Source organism: Salmo salar, chromosome ssa10 (genome assembly GCF_905237065.1).
Source record: "Salmo salar chromosome ssa10, Ssal_v3.1, whole genome shotgun sequence".
NCBI lineage: Eukaryota > Metazoa > Chordata > Actinopteri > Salmoniformes > Salmonidae > Salmo > Salmo salar.
Window position 1 is genome coordinate 119,318,046 of NC_059451.1, and position 21,428 is coordinate 119,339,473.

Sequence of the window (21,428 nt, forward strand, 5' to 3'; positions counted from 1 at the left end):
ACCCACATGGATATATAACACAGCCAGGCTCCCGTCTCATCCCCCACCCACATGGATATAAAACACAGCCAGGCTCCCGTCTCATCCCCCACCCACATGGATATAAAACACAGCCAGGCTCCCGTCTCATCCCCCACCCACATGGATATAAAACACAGCCAGGCTCCCGTCTCATCCCCCCACCCACATGGATATATAACACAGCCAGGCTCCCGTCTCATCCCCCCACCCACATGGATATAAAACACAGCCAGGCTCCCGTCTCATCCCCCACCCACATGGATATAAAACACAGCCAGGCTCCCGTCTCATCCCCCACCCACATGGATATATAACACAGCCAGGCTCCCGTCTCATCCCCCACCCACATGGATATAAAACACAGCCAGGCTCCCGTCTCATCCCCCCACCCACATGGATATAAAACACAGCCAGGCTCCCGTCTCATCCCCCACCCACATGGATATAAAACACAGCCAGGCTCCCGTCTCATCCCCCACCCACATGGATATATAACACAGCCAGGCTCCCGTCTCATCCCCCACCCACATGGATATAAAACACAGCCAGGCTCCCGTCTCATCCCCCACCCACATGGATATAAAACACAGCCAGGCTCCCGTCTCATCCCCCACCCACATGGATATAAAACACAGCCAGGCTCCCGTCTCATCCCCCACCCACATGGATATAAAACACAGCCAGGCTCCCGTCTCATCCCCCACCCACATGGATATATAACACAGCCAGGCTCCCGTCTCATCCCCCACCCACATGGATATATAACACAGCCAGGCTCCCGTCTCATCCCCCACCCACATGGATATAAAACACAGCCAGGCTCCCGTCTCATCCCCCACCCACATGGATATAAAACACAGCCAGGCTCCCGTCTCATCCCCCACCCACATGGATATAAAACACAGCCAGGCTCCCGTCTCATCCCCCACCCACATGGATATAAAACACAGCCAGGCTCCCGTCTCATCCCCCACCCACATGGATATAAAACACAGCCAGGCTCCCGTCTCATCCCCCCACCCACATGGATATAAAACACAGCCAGGCTCCCGTCTCATCCCCCACCCACATGGATATAAAACACAGCCAGGCTCCCGTCTCATCCCCCACCCACATGGATATAAAACACAGCCAGGCTCCCGTCTCATCCCCCACCCACATGGATATAAAACACAGCCAGGCTCCCGTCTCATCCCCCCACCCACATGGATATATAACACAGCCAGGCTCCCGTCTCATCCCCCACCCACATGGATATAAAACACAGCCAGGCTCCCGTCTCATCCCCCACCCACATGGATATATAACACAGCCAGGCTCCCGTCTCATCCCCCACCCACATGGATATAAAACACAGCCAGGCTCCCGTCTCATCCCCCACCCACATGGATATAAAACACAGCCAGGCTCCCGTCTCATCCCCCACCCACATGGATATATAACACAGCCAGGCTCCCGTCTCATCCCCCACCCACATGGATATAAAACACAGCCAGGCTCCCGTCTCATCCCCCACCCACATGGATATAAAACACAGCCAGGCTCCCGTCTCATCCCCCACCCACATGGATATAAAACACAGCCAGGCTCCCGTCTCATCCCCCACCCACATGGATATAAAACACAGCCAGGCTCCCGTCTCATCCCCCACCCACATGGATATAAAACACAGCCAGGCTCCCGTCTCATCCCCCCACCCACATGGATATAAAACACAGCCAGGCTCCCGTCTCATCCCCCACCCACATGGATATAAAACACAGCCAGGCTCCCGTCTCATCCCCCACCCACATGGATATAAAACACAGCCAGGCTCCCGTCTCATCCCCCACCCACATGGATATATAAACACAGCCAGGCTCCCGTCTCATCCCCCCACCCACATGGATATAAAACACAGCCAGGCTCCCGTCTCATCCCCCACCCACATGGATATAAAACACAGCCAGGCTCCCGTCTCATCCCCCACCCACATGGATATAAAACACAGCCAGGCTCCCGTCTCATCCCCCACCCACATGGATATAAAACACAGCCAGGCTCCCGTCTCATCCCCCCACCCACATGGATATATAACACAGCCAGGCTCCCGTCTCATCCCCCACCCACATGGATATAAAACACAGCCAGGCTCCCGTCTCATCCCCCACCCACATGGATATATAACACAGCCAGGCTCCCGTCTCATCCCCCACCCACATGGATATATAACACAGCCAGGCTCCCGTCTCATCCCCCACCCACATGGATATAAAACACAGCCAGGCTCCCGTCTCATCCCCCACCCACATGGATATAAAACACAGCCAGGCTCCCGTCTCATCCCCCACCCACATGGATATAAAACACAGCCAGGCTCCCGTCTCATCCCCCACCCACATGGATATAAAACACAGCCAGGCTCCCGTCTCATCCCCCCACCCACATGGATATAAAACACAGCCAGGCTCCCGTCTCATCCCCCCACCCACATGGATATATAACACAGCCAGGCTCCCGTCTCATCCCCCACCCACATGGATATAAAACACAGCCAGGCTCCCGTCTCATCCCCCACCCACATGGATATAAAACACAGCCAGGCTCCCGTCTCATCCCCCACCCACATGGATATAAAACACAGCCAGGCTCCCGTCTCATCCCCCACCCACATGGATATAAAACACAGCCAGGCTCCCGTCTCATCCCCCACCCACATGGATATATAACACAGCCAGGCTCCCGTCTCATCCCCCACCCACATGGATATAAAACACAGCCAGGCTCCCGTCTCATCCCCCACCCACATGGATATAAAACACAGCCAGGCTCCCGTCTCATCCCCCACCCACATGGATATAAAACACAGCCAGGCTCCCGTCTCATCCCCCACCCACATGGATATAAAACACAGCCAGGCTCCCGTCTCATCCCCCCACCCACATGGATATAAAACACAGCCAGGCTCCCGTCTCATCCCCCACCCACATGGATATAAAACACAGCCAGGCTCCCGTCTCATCCCCCACCCACATGGATATATAACACAGCCAGGCTCCCGTCTCATCCCCCACCCACATGGATATATAACACAGCCAGGCTCCCGTCTCATCCCCCCACCCACATGGATATAAAACACAGCCAGGCTCCCGTCTCATCCCCCACCCACATGGATATAAAACACAGCCAGGCTCCCGTCTCATCCCCCACCCACATGGATATATAACACAGCCAGGCTCCCGTCTCATCCCCCACCCACATGGATATATAACACAGCCAGGCTCCCGTCTCATCCCCCACCCACATGGATATAAAACACAGCCAGGCTCCCGTCTCATCCCCCACCCACATGGATATAAAACACAGCCAGGCTCCCGTCTCATCCCCCACCCACATGGATATAAAACACAGCCAGGCTCCCGTCTCATCCCCCACCCACATGGATATAAAACACAGCCAGGCTCCCGTCTCATCCCCCACCCACATGGATATAAAACACAGCCAGGCTCCCGTCTCATCCCCCACCCACATGGATATAAAACACAGCCAGGCTCCCGTCTCATCCCCCCACCCACATGGATATAAAACACAGCCAGGCTCCCGTCTCATCCCCCACCCACATGGATATAAAACACAGCCAGGCTCCCGTCTCATCCCCCACCCACATGGATATATAACACAGCCAGGCTCCCGTCTCATCCCCCACCCACATGGATATATAACACAGCCAGGCTCCCGTCTCATCCCCCACCCACATGGATATATAACACAGCCAGGCTCCCGTCTCATCCCCCACCCACATGGATATAAAACACAGCCAGGCTCCCGTCTCATCCCCCACCCACATGGATATATAACACAGCCAGGCTCCCGTCTCATCCCCCACCCACATGGATATAAAACACAGCCAGGCTCCCGTCTCGTCCCCCACCCACATGGATATAAAACACAGCCAGGCTCCCGTCTCATCCCCCACCCACATGGATATAAAACACAGCCAGGCTCCCGTCTCATCCCCCACCCACATGGATATAAAACACAGCCAGGCTCCCGTCTCATCCCCCACCCACATGGATATATAACACAGCCAGGCTCCCGTCTCATCCCCCCACCCACATGGATATAAAACACAGCCAGGCTCCCGTCTCATCCCCCACCCACATGGATATATAACACAGCCAGGCTCCCGTCTCATCCCCCACCCACATGGATATAAAACACAGCCAGGCTCCCGTCTCATCCCCCCACCCACATGGATATAAAACACAGCCAGGCTCCCGTCTCATCCCCCACCCACATGGATATAAAACACAGCCAGGCTCCCGTCTCATCCCCCACCCACATGGATATAAAACACAGCCAGGCTCCCGTCTCATCCCCCACCCACATGGATATAAAACACAGCCAGGCTCCCGTCTCATCCCCCACCCACATGGATATAAAACACAGCCAGGCTCCCGTCTCGTCCCCCCACCCACATGGATATAAAACACAGCCAGGCTCCCGTCTCATCCCCCACCCACATGGATATAAAACACAGCCAGGCTCCCGTCTCATCCCCCACCCACATGGATATATAACACAGCCAGGCTCCCGTCTCATCCCCCACCCACATGGATATAAAACACAGCCAGGCTCCCGTCTCATCCCCCACCCACATGGATATAAAACACAGCCAGGCTCCCGTCTCATCCCCCACCCACATGGATATAAAACACAGCCAGGCTCCCGTCTCGTCCCCCACCCACATGGATATAAAACACAGCCAGGCTCCCGTCTCATCCCCCACCCACATGGATATAAAACACAGCCAGGCTCCCGTCTCATCCCCCCACCCACATGGATATAAAACACAGCCAGGCTCCCGTCTCATCCCCCACCCACATGGATATAAAACACAGCCAGGCTCCCGTCTCGTCCCCCACCCACATGGATATAAAACACAGCCAGGCTCCCGTCTCATCCCCCACCCACATGGATATAAAACACAGCCAGGCTCCCGTCTCATCCCCCACCCACATGGATATAAAACACAGCCAGGCTCCCGTCTCATCCCCCCACCCACATGGATATAAAACACAGCCAGGCTCCCGTCTCATCCCCCACCCACATGGATATAAAACACAGCCAGGCTCCCGTCTCATCCCCCACCCACATGGATATAAAACACAGCCAGGCTCCCGTCTCATCCCCCACCCACATGGATATAAAACACAGCCAGGCTCCCGTCTCATCCCCCACCCACATGGATATAAAACACAGCCAGGCTCCCGTCTCATCCCCCACCCACATGGATATATAACACAGCCAGGCTCCCGTCTCATCCCCCACCCACATGGATATAAAACACAGCCAGGCTCCCGTCTCATCCCCCACCCACATGGATATAAAACACAGCCAGGCTCCCGTCTCATCCCCCACCCACATGGATATAAAACACAGCCAGGCTCCCGTCTCATCCCCCACCCACATGGATATAAAACACAGCCAGGCTCCCGTCTCATCCCCCACCCACATGGATATATAACACAGCCAGGCTCCCGTCTCATCCCCCACCCACATGGATATAAAACACAGCCAGGCTCCCGTCTCATCCCCCACCCACATGGATATAAAACACAGCCAGGCTCCCGTCTCATCCCCCACCCACATGGATATAAAACACAGCCAGGCTCCCGTCTCATCCCCCACCCACATGGATATAAAACACAGCCAGGCTCCCGTCTCATCCCCCACCCACATGGATATAAAACACAGCCAGGCTCCCGTCTCATCCCCCACCCACATGGATATAAAACACAGCCAGGCTCCCGTCTCATCCCCCACCCACATGGATATATAACACAGCCAGGCTCCCGTCTCATCCCCCACCCACATGGATATATAACACAGCCAGGCTCCCGTCTCATCCCCCACCCACATGGATATAAAACACAGCCAGGCTCCCGTCTCATCCCCCACCCACATGGATATAAAACACAGCCAGGCTCCCGTCTCATCCCCCACCCACATGGATATAAAACACAGCCAGGCTCCCGTCTCGTCCCCCACCCACATGGATATATAACACAGCCAGGCTCCCGTCTCATCCCCCACCCACATGGATATATAACACAGCCAGGCTCCCGTCTCAGCCCCCCACCCACATGGATATAAAACACAGCCAGGCTCCCGTCTCATCCCCCACCCACATGGATATATAAACACAGCCAGGCTCCCGTCTCATCCCCCACCCACATGGATATAAAACACAGCCAGGCTCCCGTCTCATCCCCCACCCACATGGATATAAAACACAGCCAGGCTCCCGTCTCATCCCCCCACCCACATGGATATATAACACAGCCAGGCTCCCGTCTCATCCCCCACCCACATGGATATAAAACACAGCCAGGCTCCCGTCTCATCCCCCACCCACATGGATATATAACACAGCCAGGCTCCCGTCTCATCCCCCACCCACATGGATATAAAACACAGCCAGGCTCCCGTCTCATCCCCCACCCACATGGATATATAACACAGCCAGGCTCCCGTCTCATCCCCCACCCACATGGATATAAAACACAGCCAGGCTCCCGTCTCATCCCCCACCCACATGGATATAAAACACAGCCAGGCTCCCGTCTCATCCCCCACCCACATGGATATAAAACACAGCCAGGCTCCCGTCTCATCCCCCACCCACATGGATATAAAACACAGCCAGGCTCCCGTCTCATCCCCCACCCACATGGATATATAACACAGCCAGGCTCCCGTCTCATCCCCCACCCACATGGATATAAAACACAGCCAGGCTCCCGTCTCATCCCCCACCCACATGGATATATAACACAGCCAGGCTCCCGTCTCATCCCCCACCCACATGGATATAAAACACAGCCAGGCTCCCGTCTCATCCCCCACCCACATGGATATAAAACACAGCCAGGCTCCCGTCTCATCCCCCACCCACATGGATATAAAACACAGCCAGGCTCCCGTCTCGTCCCCCACCCACATGGATATATAACACAGCCAGGCTCCCGTCTCATCCCCCACCCACATGGATATAAAACACAGCCAGGCTCCCGTCTCATCCCCCACCCACATGGATATAAAACACAGCCAGGCTCCCGTCTCATCCCCCCACCCACATGGATATAAAACACAGCCAGGCTCCCGTCTCATCCCCCACCCACATGGATATAAAACACAGCCAGGCTCCCGTCTCATCCCCCACCCACATGGATATAAAACACAGCCAGGCTCCCGTCTCATCCCCCACCCACATGGATATAAAACACAGCCAGGCTCCCGTCTCATCCCCCACCCACATGGATATATAACACAGCCAGGCTCCCGTCTCATCCCCCACCCACATGGATATAAAACACAGCCAGGCTCCCGTCTCATCCCCCACCCACATGGATATAAAACACAGCCAGGCTCCCGTCTCATCCCCCACCCACATGGATATAAAACACAGCCAGGCTCCCGTCTCATCCCCCACCCACATGGATATATAACACAGCCAGGCTCCCGTCTCATCCCCCCACCCACATGGATATAAAACACAGCCAGGCTCCCGTCTCATCCCCCACCCACATGGATATAAAACACAGCCAGGCTCCCGTCTCGTCCCCCACCCACATGGATATAAAACACAGCCAGGCTCCCGTCTCATCCCCCACCCACATGGATATATAACACAGCCAGGCTCCCGTCTCATCCCCCACCCACATGGATATAAAACACAGCCAGGCTCCCGTCTCATCCCCCACCCACATGGATATAAAACACAGCCAGGCTCCCGTCTCATCCCCCACCCACATGGATATAAAACACAGCCAGGCTCCCGTCTCATCCCCCACCCACATGGATATAAAACACAGCCAGGCTCCCGTCTCATCCCCCACCCACATGGATATAAAACACAGCCAGGCTCCCGTCTCATCCCCCACCCACATGGATATATAACACAGCCAGGCTCCCGTCTCATCCCCCACCCACATGGATATAAAACACAGCCAGGCTCCCGTCTCATCCCCCACCCACATGGATATAAAACACAGCCAGGCTCCCGTCTCATCCCCCCACCCACATGGATATAAAACACAGCCAGGCTCCCGTCTCATCCCCCACCCACATGGATATAAAACACAGCCAGGCTCCCGTCTCATCCCCCACCCACATGGATATAAAACACAGCCAGGCTCCCGTCTCATCCCCCACCCACATGGATATAAAACACAGCCAGGCTCCCGTCTCATCCCCCCACCCACATGGATATAAAACACAGCCAGGCTCCCGTCTCATCCCCCACCCACATGGATATAAAACACAGCCAGGCTCCCGTCTCATCCCCCACCCACATGGATATAAAACACAGCCAGGCTCCCGTCTCATCCCCCACCCACATGGATATAAAACACAGCCAGGCTCCCGTCTCATCCCCCACCCACATGGATATAAAACACAGCCAGGCTCCCGTCTCATCCCCCACCCACATGGATATAAAACACAGCCAGGCTCCCGTCTCATCCCCCACCCACATGGATATATAACACAGCCAGGCTCCCGTCTCATCCCCCCACCCACATGGATATAAAACACAGCCAGGCTCCCGTCTCATCCCCCACCCACATGGATATAAAACACAGCCAGGCTCCCGTCTCATCCCCCACCCACATGGATATAAAACACAGCCAGGCTCCCGTCTCATCCCCCACCCACATGGATATAAAACACAGCCAGGCTCCCGTCTCATCCCCCACCCACATGGATATAAAACACAGCCAGGCTCCCGTCTCATCCCCCACCCACATGGATATAAAACACAGCCAGGCTCCCGTCTCATCCCCCACCCACATGGATATAAAACACAGCCAGGCTCCCGTCTCATCCCCCACCCACATGGATATAAAACACAGCCAGGCTCCCGTCTCATCCCCCACCCACATGGATATAAAACACAGCCAGGCTCCCGTCTCATCCCCCACCCACATGGATATAAAACACAGCCAGGCTCCCGTCTCATCCCCCACCCACATGGATATATAACACAGCCAGGCTCCCGTCTCATCCCCCACCCACATGGATATAAAACACAGCCAGGCTCCCGTCTCATCCCCCACCCACATGGATATAAAACACAGCCAGGCTCCCGTCTCATCCCCCCACCCACATGGATATAAAACACAGCCAGGCTCCCGTCTCATCCCCCACCCACATGGATATAAAACACAGCCAGGCTCCCGTCTCATCCCCCACCCACATGGATATAAAACACAGCCAGGCTCCCGTCTCATCCCCCACCCACATGGATATAAAACACAGCCAGGCTCCCGTCTCATCCCCCACCCACATGGATATAAAACACAGCCAGGCTCCCGTCTCATCCCCCCACCCACATGGATATAAAACACAGCCAGGCTCCCGTCTCATCCCCCACCCACATGGATATAAAACACAGCCAGGCTCCCGTCTCATCCCCCACCCACATGGATATATAACACAGCCAGGCTCCCGTCTCATCCCCCCACCCACATGGATATAAAACACAGCCAGGCTCCCGTCTCATCCCCCACCCACATGGATATAAAACACAGCCAGGCTCCCGTCTCATCCCCCACCCACATGGATATAAAACACAGCCAGGCTCCCGTCTCATCCCCCCACCCACATGGATATATAACACAGCCAGGCTCCCGTCTCATCCCCCACCCACATGGATATAAAACACAGCCAGGCTCCCGTCTCATCCCCCCACCCACATGGATATAAAACACAGCCAGGCTCCCGTCTCATCCCCCACCCACATGGATATAAAACACAGCCAGGCTCCCGTCTCATCCCCCACCCACATGGATATAAAACACAGCCAGGCTCCCGTCTCATCCCCCCACCCACATGGATATAAAACACAGCCAGGCTCCCGTCTCATCCCCCACCCACATGGATATAAAACACAGCCAGGCTCCCGTCTCATCCCCCACCCACATGGATATAAAACACAGCCAGGCTCCCGTCTCATCCCCCACCCACATGGATATAAAACACAGCCAGGCTCCCGTCTCATCCCCCACCCACATGGATATAAAACACAGCCAGGCTCCCGTCTCATCCCCCACCCACATGGATATAAAACACAGCCAGGCTCCCGTCTCATCCCCCACCCACATGGATATAAAACACAGCCAGGCTCCCGTCTCGTCCCCCCACCCACATGGATATAAAACACAGCCAGGCTCCCGTCTCATCCCCCACCCACATGGATATAAAACACAGCCAGGCTCCCGTCTCATCCCCCACCCACATGGATATAAAACACAGCCAGGCTCCCGTCTCATCCCCCACCCACATGGATATAAAACACAGCCAGGCTCCCGTCTCATCCCCCACCCACATGGATATAAAACACAGCCAGGCTCCCGTCTCATCCCCCCACCCACATGGATATAAAACACAGCCAGGCTCCCGTCTCATCCCCCACCCACATGGATATATAACACAGCCAGGCTCCCGTCTCATCCCCCACCCACATGGATATAAAACAGCGCCAGGCTCCCGTCGCATCCCCCACCCACATGGATATAAAACACAGCCAGGCTCCCGTCTCATCCCCCCACCCACATGGATATAAAACACAGCCAGGCTCCCGTCTCATCCCCCACCCACATGGATATATAACACAGCCAGGCTCCCGTCTCATCCCCCACCCACATGGATATAAAACACAGCCAGGCTCCCGTCTCATCCCCCACCCACATGGATATAAAACACAGCCAGGCTCCCGTCTCATCCCCCACCCACATGGATATAAAACACAGCCAGGCTCCCGTCTCATCCCCCACCCACATGGATATAAAACACAGCCAGGCTCCCGTCTCATCCCCCACCCACATGGATATATAACACAGCCAGGCTCCCGTCTCATCCCCCCACCCACATGGATATATAACACAGCCAGGCTCCCGTCTCATCCCCCACCCACATGGATATAAAACACAGCCAGGCTCCCGTCTCATCCCCCACCCACATGGATATAAAACACAGCCAGGCTCCCGTCTCATCCCCCACCCACATGGATATATAACACAGCCAGGCTCCCGTCTCATCCCCCACCCACATGGATATAAAACACAGCCAGGCTCCCGTCTCATCCCCCCACCCACATGGATATAAAACACAGCCAGGCTCCCGTCTCATCCCCCACCCACATGGATATAAAACACAGCCAGGCTCCCGTCTCATCCCCCACCCACATGGATATAAAACACAGCCAGGCTCCCGTCTCATCCCCCACCCACATGGATATAAAACACAGCCAGGCTCCCGTCTCATCCCCCACCCACATGGATATAAAACACAGCCAGGCTCCCGTCTCATCCCCCACCCACATGGATATAAAACACAGCCAGGCTCCCGTCTCATCCCCCACCCACATGGATATAAAACACAGCCAGGCTCCCGTCTCATCCCCCACCCACATGGATATAAAACACAGCCAGGCTCCCGTCTCATCCCCCACCCACATGGATATATAACACAGCCAGGCTCCCGTCTCGTCCCCCACCCACATGGATATAAAACACAGCCAGGCTCCCGTCTCATCCCCCACCCACATGGATATAAAACACAGCCAGGCTCCCGTCTCGTCCCCCACCCACATGGATATAAAACACAGCCAGGCTCCCGTCTCATCCCCCACCCACATGGATATATAACACAGCCAGGCTCCCGTCTCATCCCCCACCCACATGGATATATAACACAGCCAGGCTCCCGTCTCATCCCCCACCCACATGGATATAAAACACAGCCAGGCTCCCGTCTCATCCCCCACCCACATGGATATAAAACACAGCCAGGCTCCCGTCTCATCCCCCACCCACATGGATATATAACACAGCCAGGCTCCCGTCTCATCCCCCACCCACATGGATATATAACACAGCCAGGCTCCCGTCTCATCCCCCACCCACATGGATATAAAACACAGCCAGGCTCCCGTCTCATCCCCCACCCACATGGATATAAAACACAGCCAGGCTCCCGTCTCGTCCCCCACCCACATGGATATAAAACACAGCCAGGCTCCCGTCTCATCCCCCACCCACATGGATATAAAACACAGCCAGGCTCCCGTCTCATCCCCCACCCACATGGATATAAAACACAGCCAGGCTCCCGTCTCATCCCCCCACCCACATGGATATATAACACAGCCAGGCTCCCGGTCTCATCCCCCACCCACATGGATATAAAACACAGCCAGGCTCCCGTCTCATCCCCCACCCACATGGATATAAAACACAGCCAGGCTCCCGTCTCATCCCCCACCCACATGGATATAAAACACAGCCAGGCTCCCGTCTCGTCCCCCACCCACATGGATATAAAACACAGCCAGGCTCCCGTCTCATCCCCCACCCACATGGATATAAAACACAGCCAGGCTCCCGTCTCGTCCCCCACCCACATGGATATAAAACACAGCCAGGCTCCCGTCTCATCCCCCACCCACATGGATATATAACACAGCCAGGCTCCCGTCTCATCCCCCACCCACATGGATATATAACACAGCCAGGCTCCCGTCTCATCCCCCACCCACATGGATATAAAACACAGCCAGGCTCCCGTCTCATCCCCCACCCACATGGATATAAAACACAGCCAGGCTCCCGTCTCATCCCCCACCCACATGGATATAAAACACAGCCAGGCTCCCGTCTCGTCCCCCACCCACATGGATATAAAACACAGCCAGGCTCCCGTCTCGTCCCCCACCCACATGGATATAAAACACAGCCAGGCTCCCGTCTCATCCCCCCACCCACATGGATATAAAACACAGCCAGGCTCCCGTCTCATCCCCCACCCACATGGATATAAAACACAGCCAGGCTCCCGTCTCATCCCCCACCCACATGGATATAAAACACAGCCAGGCTCCCGTCTCATCCCCCACCCACATGGATATAAAACACAGCCAGGCTCCCGTCTCATCCCCCACCCACATGGATATAAAACACAGCCAGGCTCCCGTCTCATCCCCCCACCCACATGGATATAAAACACAGCCAGGCTCCCGTCTCATCCCCCACCCACATGGATATAAAACACAGCCAGGCTCCCGTCTCATCCCCCACCCACATGGATATATAACACAGCCAGGCTCCCGTCTCATCCCCCACCCACATGGATATAAAACACAGCCAGGCTCCCGTCTCATCCCCCACCCACATGGATATAAAACACAGCCAGGCTCCCGTCTCATCCCCCACCCACATGGATATAAAACACAGCCAGGCTCCCGTCTCATCCCCCACCCACATGGATATAAAACACAGCCAGGCTCCCGTCTCATCCCCCACCCACATGGATATATAACACAGCCAGGCTCCCGTCTCATCCCCCACCCACATGGATATAAAACACAGCCAGGCTCCCGTCTCATCCCCCACCCACATGGATATATAACACAGCCAGGCTCCCGTCTCATCCCCCACCCACATGGATATAAAACACAGCCAGGCTCCCGTCTCATCCCCCACCCACATGGATATAAAACACAGCCAGGCTCCCGTCTCATCCCCCACCCACATGGATATAAAACACAGCCAGGCTCCCGTCTCATCCCCCACCCACATGGATATAAAACACAGCCAGGCTCCCGTCTCATCCCCCACCCACATGGATATAAAACACAGCCAGGCTCCCGTCTCATCCCCCACCCACATGGATATAAAACACAGCCAGGCTCCCGTCTCATCCCCCACCCACATGGATATAAAACACAGCCAGGCTCCCGTCTCATCCCCCACCCACATGGATATAAAACACAGCCAGGCTCCCGTCTCATCCCCCACCCACATGGATATAAAACACAGCCAGGCTCCCGTCTCATCCCCCACCCACATGGATATATAACACAGCCAGGCTCCCGTCTCATCCCCCCACCCACATGGATATAAAACACAGCCAGGCTCCCGTCTCATCCCCCACCCACATGGATATAAAACACAGCCAGGCTCCCGTCTCATCCCCCACCCACATGGATATAAAACACAGCCAGGCTCCCGTCTCATCCCCCCACCCACATGGATATAAAACACAGCCAGGCTCCCGTCTCATCCCCCCACCCACATGGATATAAAACACAGCCAGGCTCCCGTCTCGTCCCCCTCCCACATGGATATAAAACACAGCCAGGCTCCTGTCTCGTCCCCCACCCACATGGATATAAAACACAGCCAGGCTCCCGTCTCATCCCCCACCCACATGGATATAAAACACAGCCAGGCTCCCGTCTCATCCCCCCACCCACATGGATATATAACACAGCCAGGCTCCCGTCTCATCCCCCCACCCACATGGATATAAAACACAGCCAGGCTCCCGTCTCATCCCCCACCCACATGGATATAAAACACAGCCAGGCTCCCGTCTCGTCCCCCACCCACATGGATATAAAACACAGCCAGGCTCCCGTCTCATCCCCCCACCCACATGGATATAAAACACAGCCAGGCTCCCGTCTCATCCCCCACCCACATGGATATAAAACACAGCCAGGCTCCCGTCTCATCCCCCACCCACATGGATATAAAACACAGCCAGGCTCCCGTCTCGTCCCCCCACCCACATGGATATATAACACAGCCAGGCTCCCGTCTCATCCCCCACCCACATGGATATAAAACACAGCCAGGCTCCCGTCTCATCCCCCCACCCACATGGATATAAAACACAGCCAGGCTCCCGTCTCATCCCCCACCCACATGGATATAAAACACAGCCAGGCTCCCGTCTCATCCCCCACCCACATGGATATAAAACACAGCCAGGCTCCCGTCTCATCCCCCACCCACATGGATATAAAACACAGCCAGGCTCCCGTCTCGTCCCCCACCCACATGGATATATAACACAGCCAGGCTCCCGTCTCATCCCCCACCCACATGGATATAAAACACAGCCAGGCTCCCGTCTCATCCCCCACCCACATGGATATATAACACAGCCAGGCTCCCGTCTCATCCCCCACCCACATGGATATAAAACACAGCCAGGCTCCCGTCTCGTCCCCCCACCCACATGGATATAAAACACAGCCAGGCTCCCGTCTCATCCCCCACCCACATGGATATAAAACACAGCCAGGCTCCCGTCTCATCCCCCACCCACATGGATATAAAACACAGCCAGGCTCCCGTCTCATCCCCCCACCCACATGGATATAAAACACAGCCAGGCTCCCGTCTCGTCCCCCCACCCACATGGATATAAAACACAGCCAGGCTCCCGTCTCATCCCCCACCCACATGGATATAAAACACAGCCAGGCTCCCGTCTCATCCCCCCACCCACATGGATATAAAACACAGCCAGGCTCCCGTCTCATCCCCCACCCACATGGATATATAACACAGCCAGGCTCCCGTCTCATCCCCCACCCACATGGATATATAACACAGCCAGGCTCCCGTCTCATCCCCCACCCACATGGATATAAAACACAGCCAGGCTCCCGTCTCATCCCCCCACCCACATGGATATAAAACACAGCCAGGCTCCCGTCTCATCCCCCACCCACATGGATATAAAACACAGCCAGGCTCCCGTCTCATCCCCCCACCCACATGGATATAAAACACAGCCAGGCTCCCGTCTCATCCCCCACCCACATGGATATATAACACAGCCAGGCTCCCGTCTCATCCCCCACCCACATGGATATATAACACAGCCAGGCTCCCGTCTCATCCCCCACCCACATGGATATAAAACACAGCCAGGCTCCCGTCTCATCCCCCACCCACATGGATATATAACACAGCCAGGCTCCCGTCTCATCCCCCCACCCACATGGATATAAAACACAGCCAGGCTCCCGTCTCATCCCCCACCCACATGGATATAAAACACAGCCAGGCTCCCGTCTCATCCCCCACCCACATGGATATATAACACAGCCAGGCTCCCGTCTCATCCCCCACCCACATGGATATAAAACACAGCCAGGCTCCCGTCTCATCCCCCACCCACATGGATATAAAACACAGCCAGGCTCCCGTCTCATCCCCCACCCACATGGATATAAAACACAGCCAGGCTCCCGTCTCATCCCCCACCCACATGGATATATAACACAGCCAGGCTCCCGTCTCATCCCCCACCCACATGGATATATAACACAGCCAGGCTCCCGTCTCATCCCCCACCCACATGGATATATAACACAGCCAGGCTCCCGTCTCATCCCCCCACCCACATGGATATATAACACAGCCAGGCTCCCGTCTCATCCCCCACCCACATGGATATAAAACACAGCCAGGCTCCCGTCTCATCCCCCACCCACATGGATATAAAACACAGCCAGGCTCCCGTCTCATCCCCCACCCACATGGATATAAAACACAGCCAGGCTCCCGTCTCATCCCCCACCCACATGGATATAAAACACAGCCAGGCTCCCGTCTCGTCCCCCACCCACATGGATATAAAACACAGCCAGGCTCCCGTCTCATCCCCACCCACATGGATATAAAACACAGCCAGGCTCCCGTCTCATCCCCCACCCACATGGATATAAAACACAGCCAGGCTCCCGTCTCGTCCCCCACCCACATGGATATAAAACACAGCCAGGCTCCCGTCTCATCCCCCACCCACATGGATATAAAACACAGCCAGGCTCCCGTCTCATCCCCCACCCACATGGATATAAAACACAGCCAGGCTCCCGTCTCATCCCCCACCCACATGGATATAAAACACAGCCAGGCTCCCGTCTCATCCCCCACCCACATGGATATAAAACACAGCCAGGCTCCCGTCTCATCCCCCCACCCACATGGATATAAAACACAGCCAGGCTCCCGTCTCATCCCCCACCCACATGGATATATAACACAGCCAGGCTCCCGTCTCATCCCCCACCCACATGGATATATAACACAGCCAGGCTCCCGTCTCATCCCCCACCCACATGGATATAAAACACAGCCAGGCTCCCGTCTCATCCCCCCACCCACATGGATATAAAACACAGCCAGGCTCCCGTCTCATCCCCCACCCACATGGATATATAACACAGCCAGGCTCCCGTCTCATCCCCCACCCACATGGATATAAAACACAGCCAGGCTCCCGTCTCATCCCCCACCCACATGGATATAAAACACAGCCAGGCTCCCGTCTCATCCCCCACCCACATGGATATATAACACAGCCAGGCTCCCGTCTCATCCCCCACCCACATGGATATAAAACACAGCCAGGCTCCCGTCTCATCCCCCACCCACATGGATATAAAACACAGCCAGGCTCCCGTCTCATCCCCCACCCACATGGATATAAAACACAGCCAGGCTCCCGTCTCATCCCCCACCCACATGGATATAAAACACAGCCAGGCTCCCGTCTCATCCCCCCACCCACATGGATATAAAACACAGCCAGGCTCCCGTCTCATCCCCCACCCACATGGATATATAACACAGCCAGGCTCCCGTCTCATCCCCCACCCACATGGATATAAAACACAGCCAGGCTCCCGTCTCATCCCCCCACCCACATGGATATATAACACAGCCAGGCTCCCGTCTCATCCCCCACCCACATGGATATAAAACACAGCCAGGCTCCCGTCTCATCCCCCACCCACATGGATATAAAACACAGCCAGGCTCCCGTCTCATCCCCCACCCACATGGATATATAACACAGCCAGGCTCCCGTCTCATCCCCCACCCACATGGATATAAAACACAGCCAGGCTCCCGTCTCATCCCCCACCCACATGGATATAAAACACAGCCAGGCTCCCGTCTCATCCCCCACCCACATGGATATATAACACAGCCAGGCTCCCGTCTCATCCCCCACCCACATGGATATAAAACACAGCCAGGCTCCCGTCTCATCCCCCACCCACATGGATATAAAACACAGCCAGGCTCCCGTCTCGTCCCCCACCCACATGGATATAAAACACAGCCAGGCTCCCGTCTCGTCCCCCACCCACATGGATATAAAACACAGCCAGGCTCCCGTCTCATCCCCCACCCACATGGATATATAACACAGCCAGGCTCCCGTCTCATCCCCCACCCACATGGATATATAACACAGCCAGGCTCCCGTCTCATCCCCCACCCACATGGATATAAAACACAGCCAGGCTCCCGTCTCGTCCCCCACCCACATGGATATAAAACACAGCCAGGCTCCCGTCTCATCCCCCACCCACATGGATATATAACACAGCCAGGCTCCCGTCTCATCCCCCACCCACATGGATATAAAACACAGCCAGGCTCCCGTCTCATCCCCCCACCCACATGGATATATAACACAGCCAGGCTCCCGTCTCATCCCCCACCCACATGGATATAAAACACAGCCAGGCTCCCGTCTCATCCCCCACCCACATGGATATATAACACAGCCAGGCTCCCGTCTCGTCCCCCACCCACATGGATATATAACACAGCCAGGCTCCCGTCTCATCCCCCACCCACATGGATATAAAACACAGCCAGGCTCCCGTCTCATCCCCCCACCCACATGGATATATAACACAGCCAGGCTCCCGTCTCATCCCCCCACCCACATGGATATAAAACACAGCCAGGCTCCCGTCTCGTCCCCCACCCACATGGATATAAAACACAGCCAGGCTCCCCGTCTCATCCCCCACCCACATGGATATATAACACAGCCAGGCTCCCCGTCTCATCCCCCGCCCACATGGATATAAAACACAGCCAGGCTCCCGTCTCATCCCCCACCCACATGGATATAAAACACAGCCAGGCTCCCGTCTCATCCCCCACCCACATGGATATAAAACACAGCCAGGCTCCCGTCTCATCCCCCACCCACATGGATATAATAACACAGCCAGGCTCCCGTCTCATCCCCCACCCACATGGATATATAACACAGCCAGGCTCCCGTCTCATCCCCCACCCACATGGATATAAAACACAGCCAGGCTCCCGTCTCATCCCCCACCCACATGGATATAAAACACAGCCAGGCTCCCGTCTCATCCCCCACCCACATGGATATAAAACACAGCCAGGCTCCCGTCTCATCCCCCCACCCACATGGATATAAAACACAGCCAGGCTCCCGTCTCATCCCCCCACCCACATGGATATAAAACACAGCCAGGCTCCCGTCTCATCCCCCCACCCACATGGATATAAAACACAGCCAGGCTCCCGTCTCATCCCCCACCCACATGGATATAAAACACAGCCAGGCTCCCGTCTCATCCCCCACCCACATGGATATAAAACACAGCCAGGCTCCCGTCTCATCCCCCACCCACATGGATATAAAACACAGCCAGGCTCCCGTCTCATCCCCCACCCACATGGATATATAACACAGCCAGGCTCCCGTCTCATCCCCCACCCACATGGATATAAAACACAGCCAGGCTCCCGTCTCATCCCCACACCCACATGGATATAAAACACAGCCAGGCTCCCGTCTCATCCCCCACCCACATGGATATATAACACAGCCAGGCTCCCGTCTCATCCCCCACCCACATGGATATATAACACAGCCAGGCTCCCGTCTCATCCCCCACCCACATGGATATAAAACACAGCCAGGCTCCCGTCTCATCCCCCCACCCACATGGATATATAACACAGCCAGGCTCCCGTCTCATCCCCCCACCCACATGGATATAAAACACAGCCAGGCTCCCGTCTCATCCCCCACCCACATGGATATAAAACACAGCCAGGCTCCCGTCTCATCCCCCCACCCACATGGATATAAAACACAGCCAGGCTCCCGTCTCATCCCCCACCCACATGGATATAAAACACAGCCAGGCTCCCGTCTCATCCCCCACCCACATGGATATAAAACACAGCCAGGCTCCCGTCTCGTCCCCCACCCACATGGATATAAAACACAGCCAGGCTCCCGTCTCATCCCCCCACCCACATGGATATAAAACACAGCCAGGCTCCCGTCTCATCCCCCACCCACATGGATATATAACACAGCCAGGCTCCCGTCTCATCCCCCACCCACCCACATGGATATAAAACACAGCCAGGCTCCCATCTCATCCCCCACCCACATGGATATAAAACACAGCCAGGCTCCCGTCTCATCCCCCACCCACATGGATATAAAACACAGCCAGGCTCCCGTCTCATCCCCCACCCACATGGATATATAACACAGCCAGGCTCCCATCTCATCCCCCCACCCACATGGATATAAAACACAGCCAGGCTCCCGTCTCATCCCCCACCCACATGGATATAAAACACAGCCAGGCTCCCGTCTCATCCCCCACCCACATGGATATAAAACACATCCAGGCTCCCGTCTCATCCCCCACCCACATGGATATAAAACACAGCCAGGCTCCCGTCTCATCCCCCACCCACATGGATATAAAACACAGCCAGGCTCCCATCTCATCCCCCACCCACATGGATATATAACACAGCCAGGCTCCCGTCTCATCCCCCACCCACATGGATATATAACACAGCCAGGCTCCCGTCTCATCCCCCACCCACATGGATATAAAACACAGCCAGGCTCCCGTCTCATCCCTCACCCACATGGATATATAACACAGCCAGGCTCCCGTCTCATCCCCCACCCACATGGATATAAAACACAGCCAGGCTCCCGTCTCGTCCCCACCAACATGGATATATAACACAGCCAGGCTCCCGTCTCATCCCCCCACCCACATGGATATAAAACACAGCCAGGCTCCCGTCTCATCCCCCACCCACATGGATATATAACACAGCCAGGCTCCCATCTCATCCCCCCACCCACATGGATATATAACACAGCCAGGCTCCCGTCTCATCCCCCCACCCACATGGATATATAACACAGCCAGGCTCCCATCTCATCCCCCACCCACCCACATGGATATAAAACACAGCCAGGCTCCCGTCTCATCCCCCACCCACCCACATGGATATAAAACACAGCCAGGCTCCCGTCTCATCCCCCACCCACATGGATATATAACACAGCAGCCAGGCTCCCGTCTCATCCCCCCACCCACATGGATATATAACACAGCAGCCAGGCTCCCGTCTCATCCCCCACCCACATGGATATATAACACAGCCAGGCTCCCGTCTCATCCCCCACCCACATGGATATAAAACACAGCCAGGCTCTCGTCTCGTCCCCCACCCACATGGATATAAAACACAGCCAGGCTCTCGTCTCATCCCCCACCCACATGGATATAAAACACAGCCTCCTGTCCCACATTCAACCTAAGCAGTTATTTTTCTGTCTACCCATCGCAAATTCCTTTTTACGTTGTTTCTAAATATCAAGATGTGTTAGACATGTTCGAACATGCATATAGATATATGTTCATTCCTTTCCCTCCCTACATCTCTACTCTCATC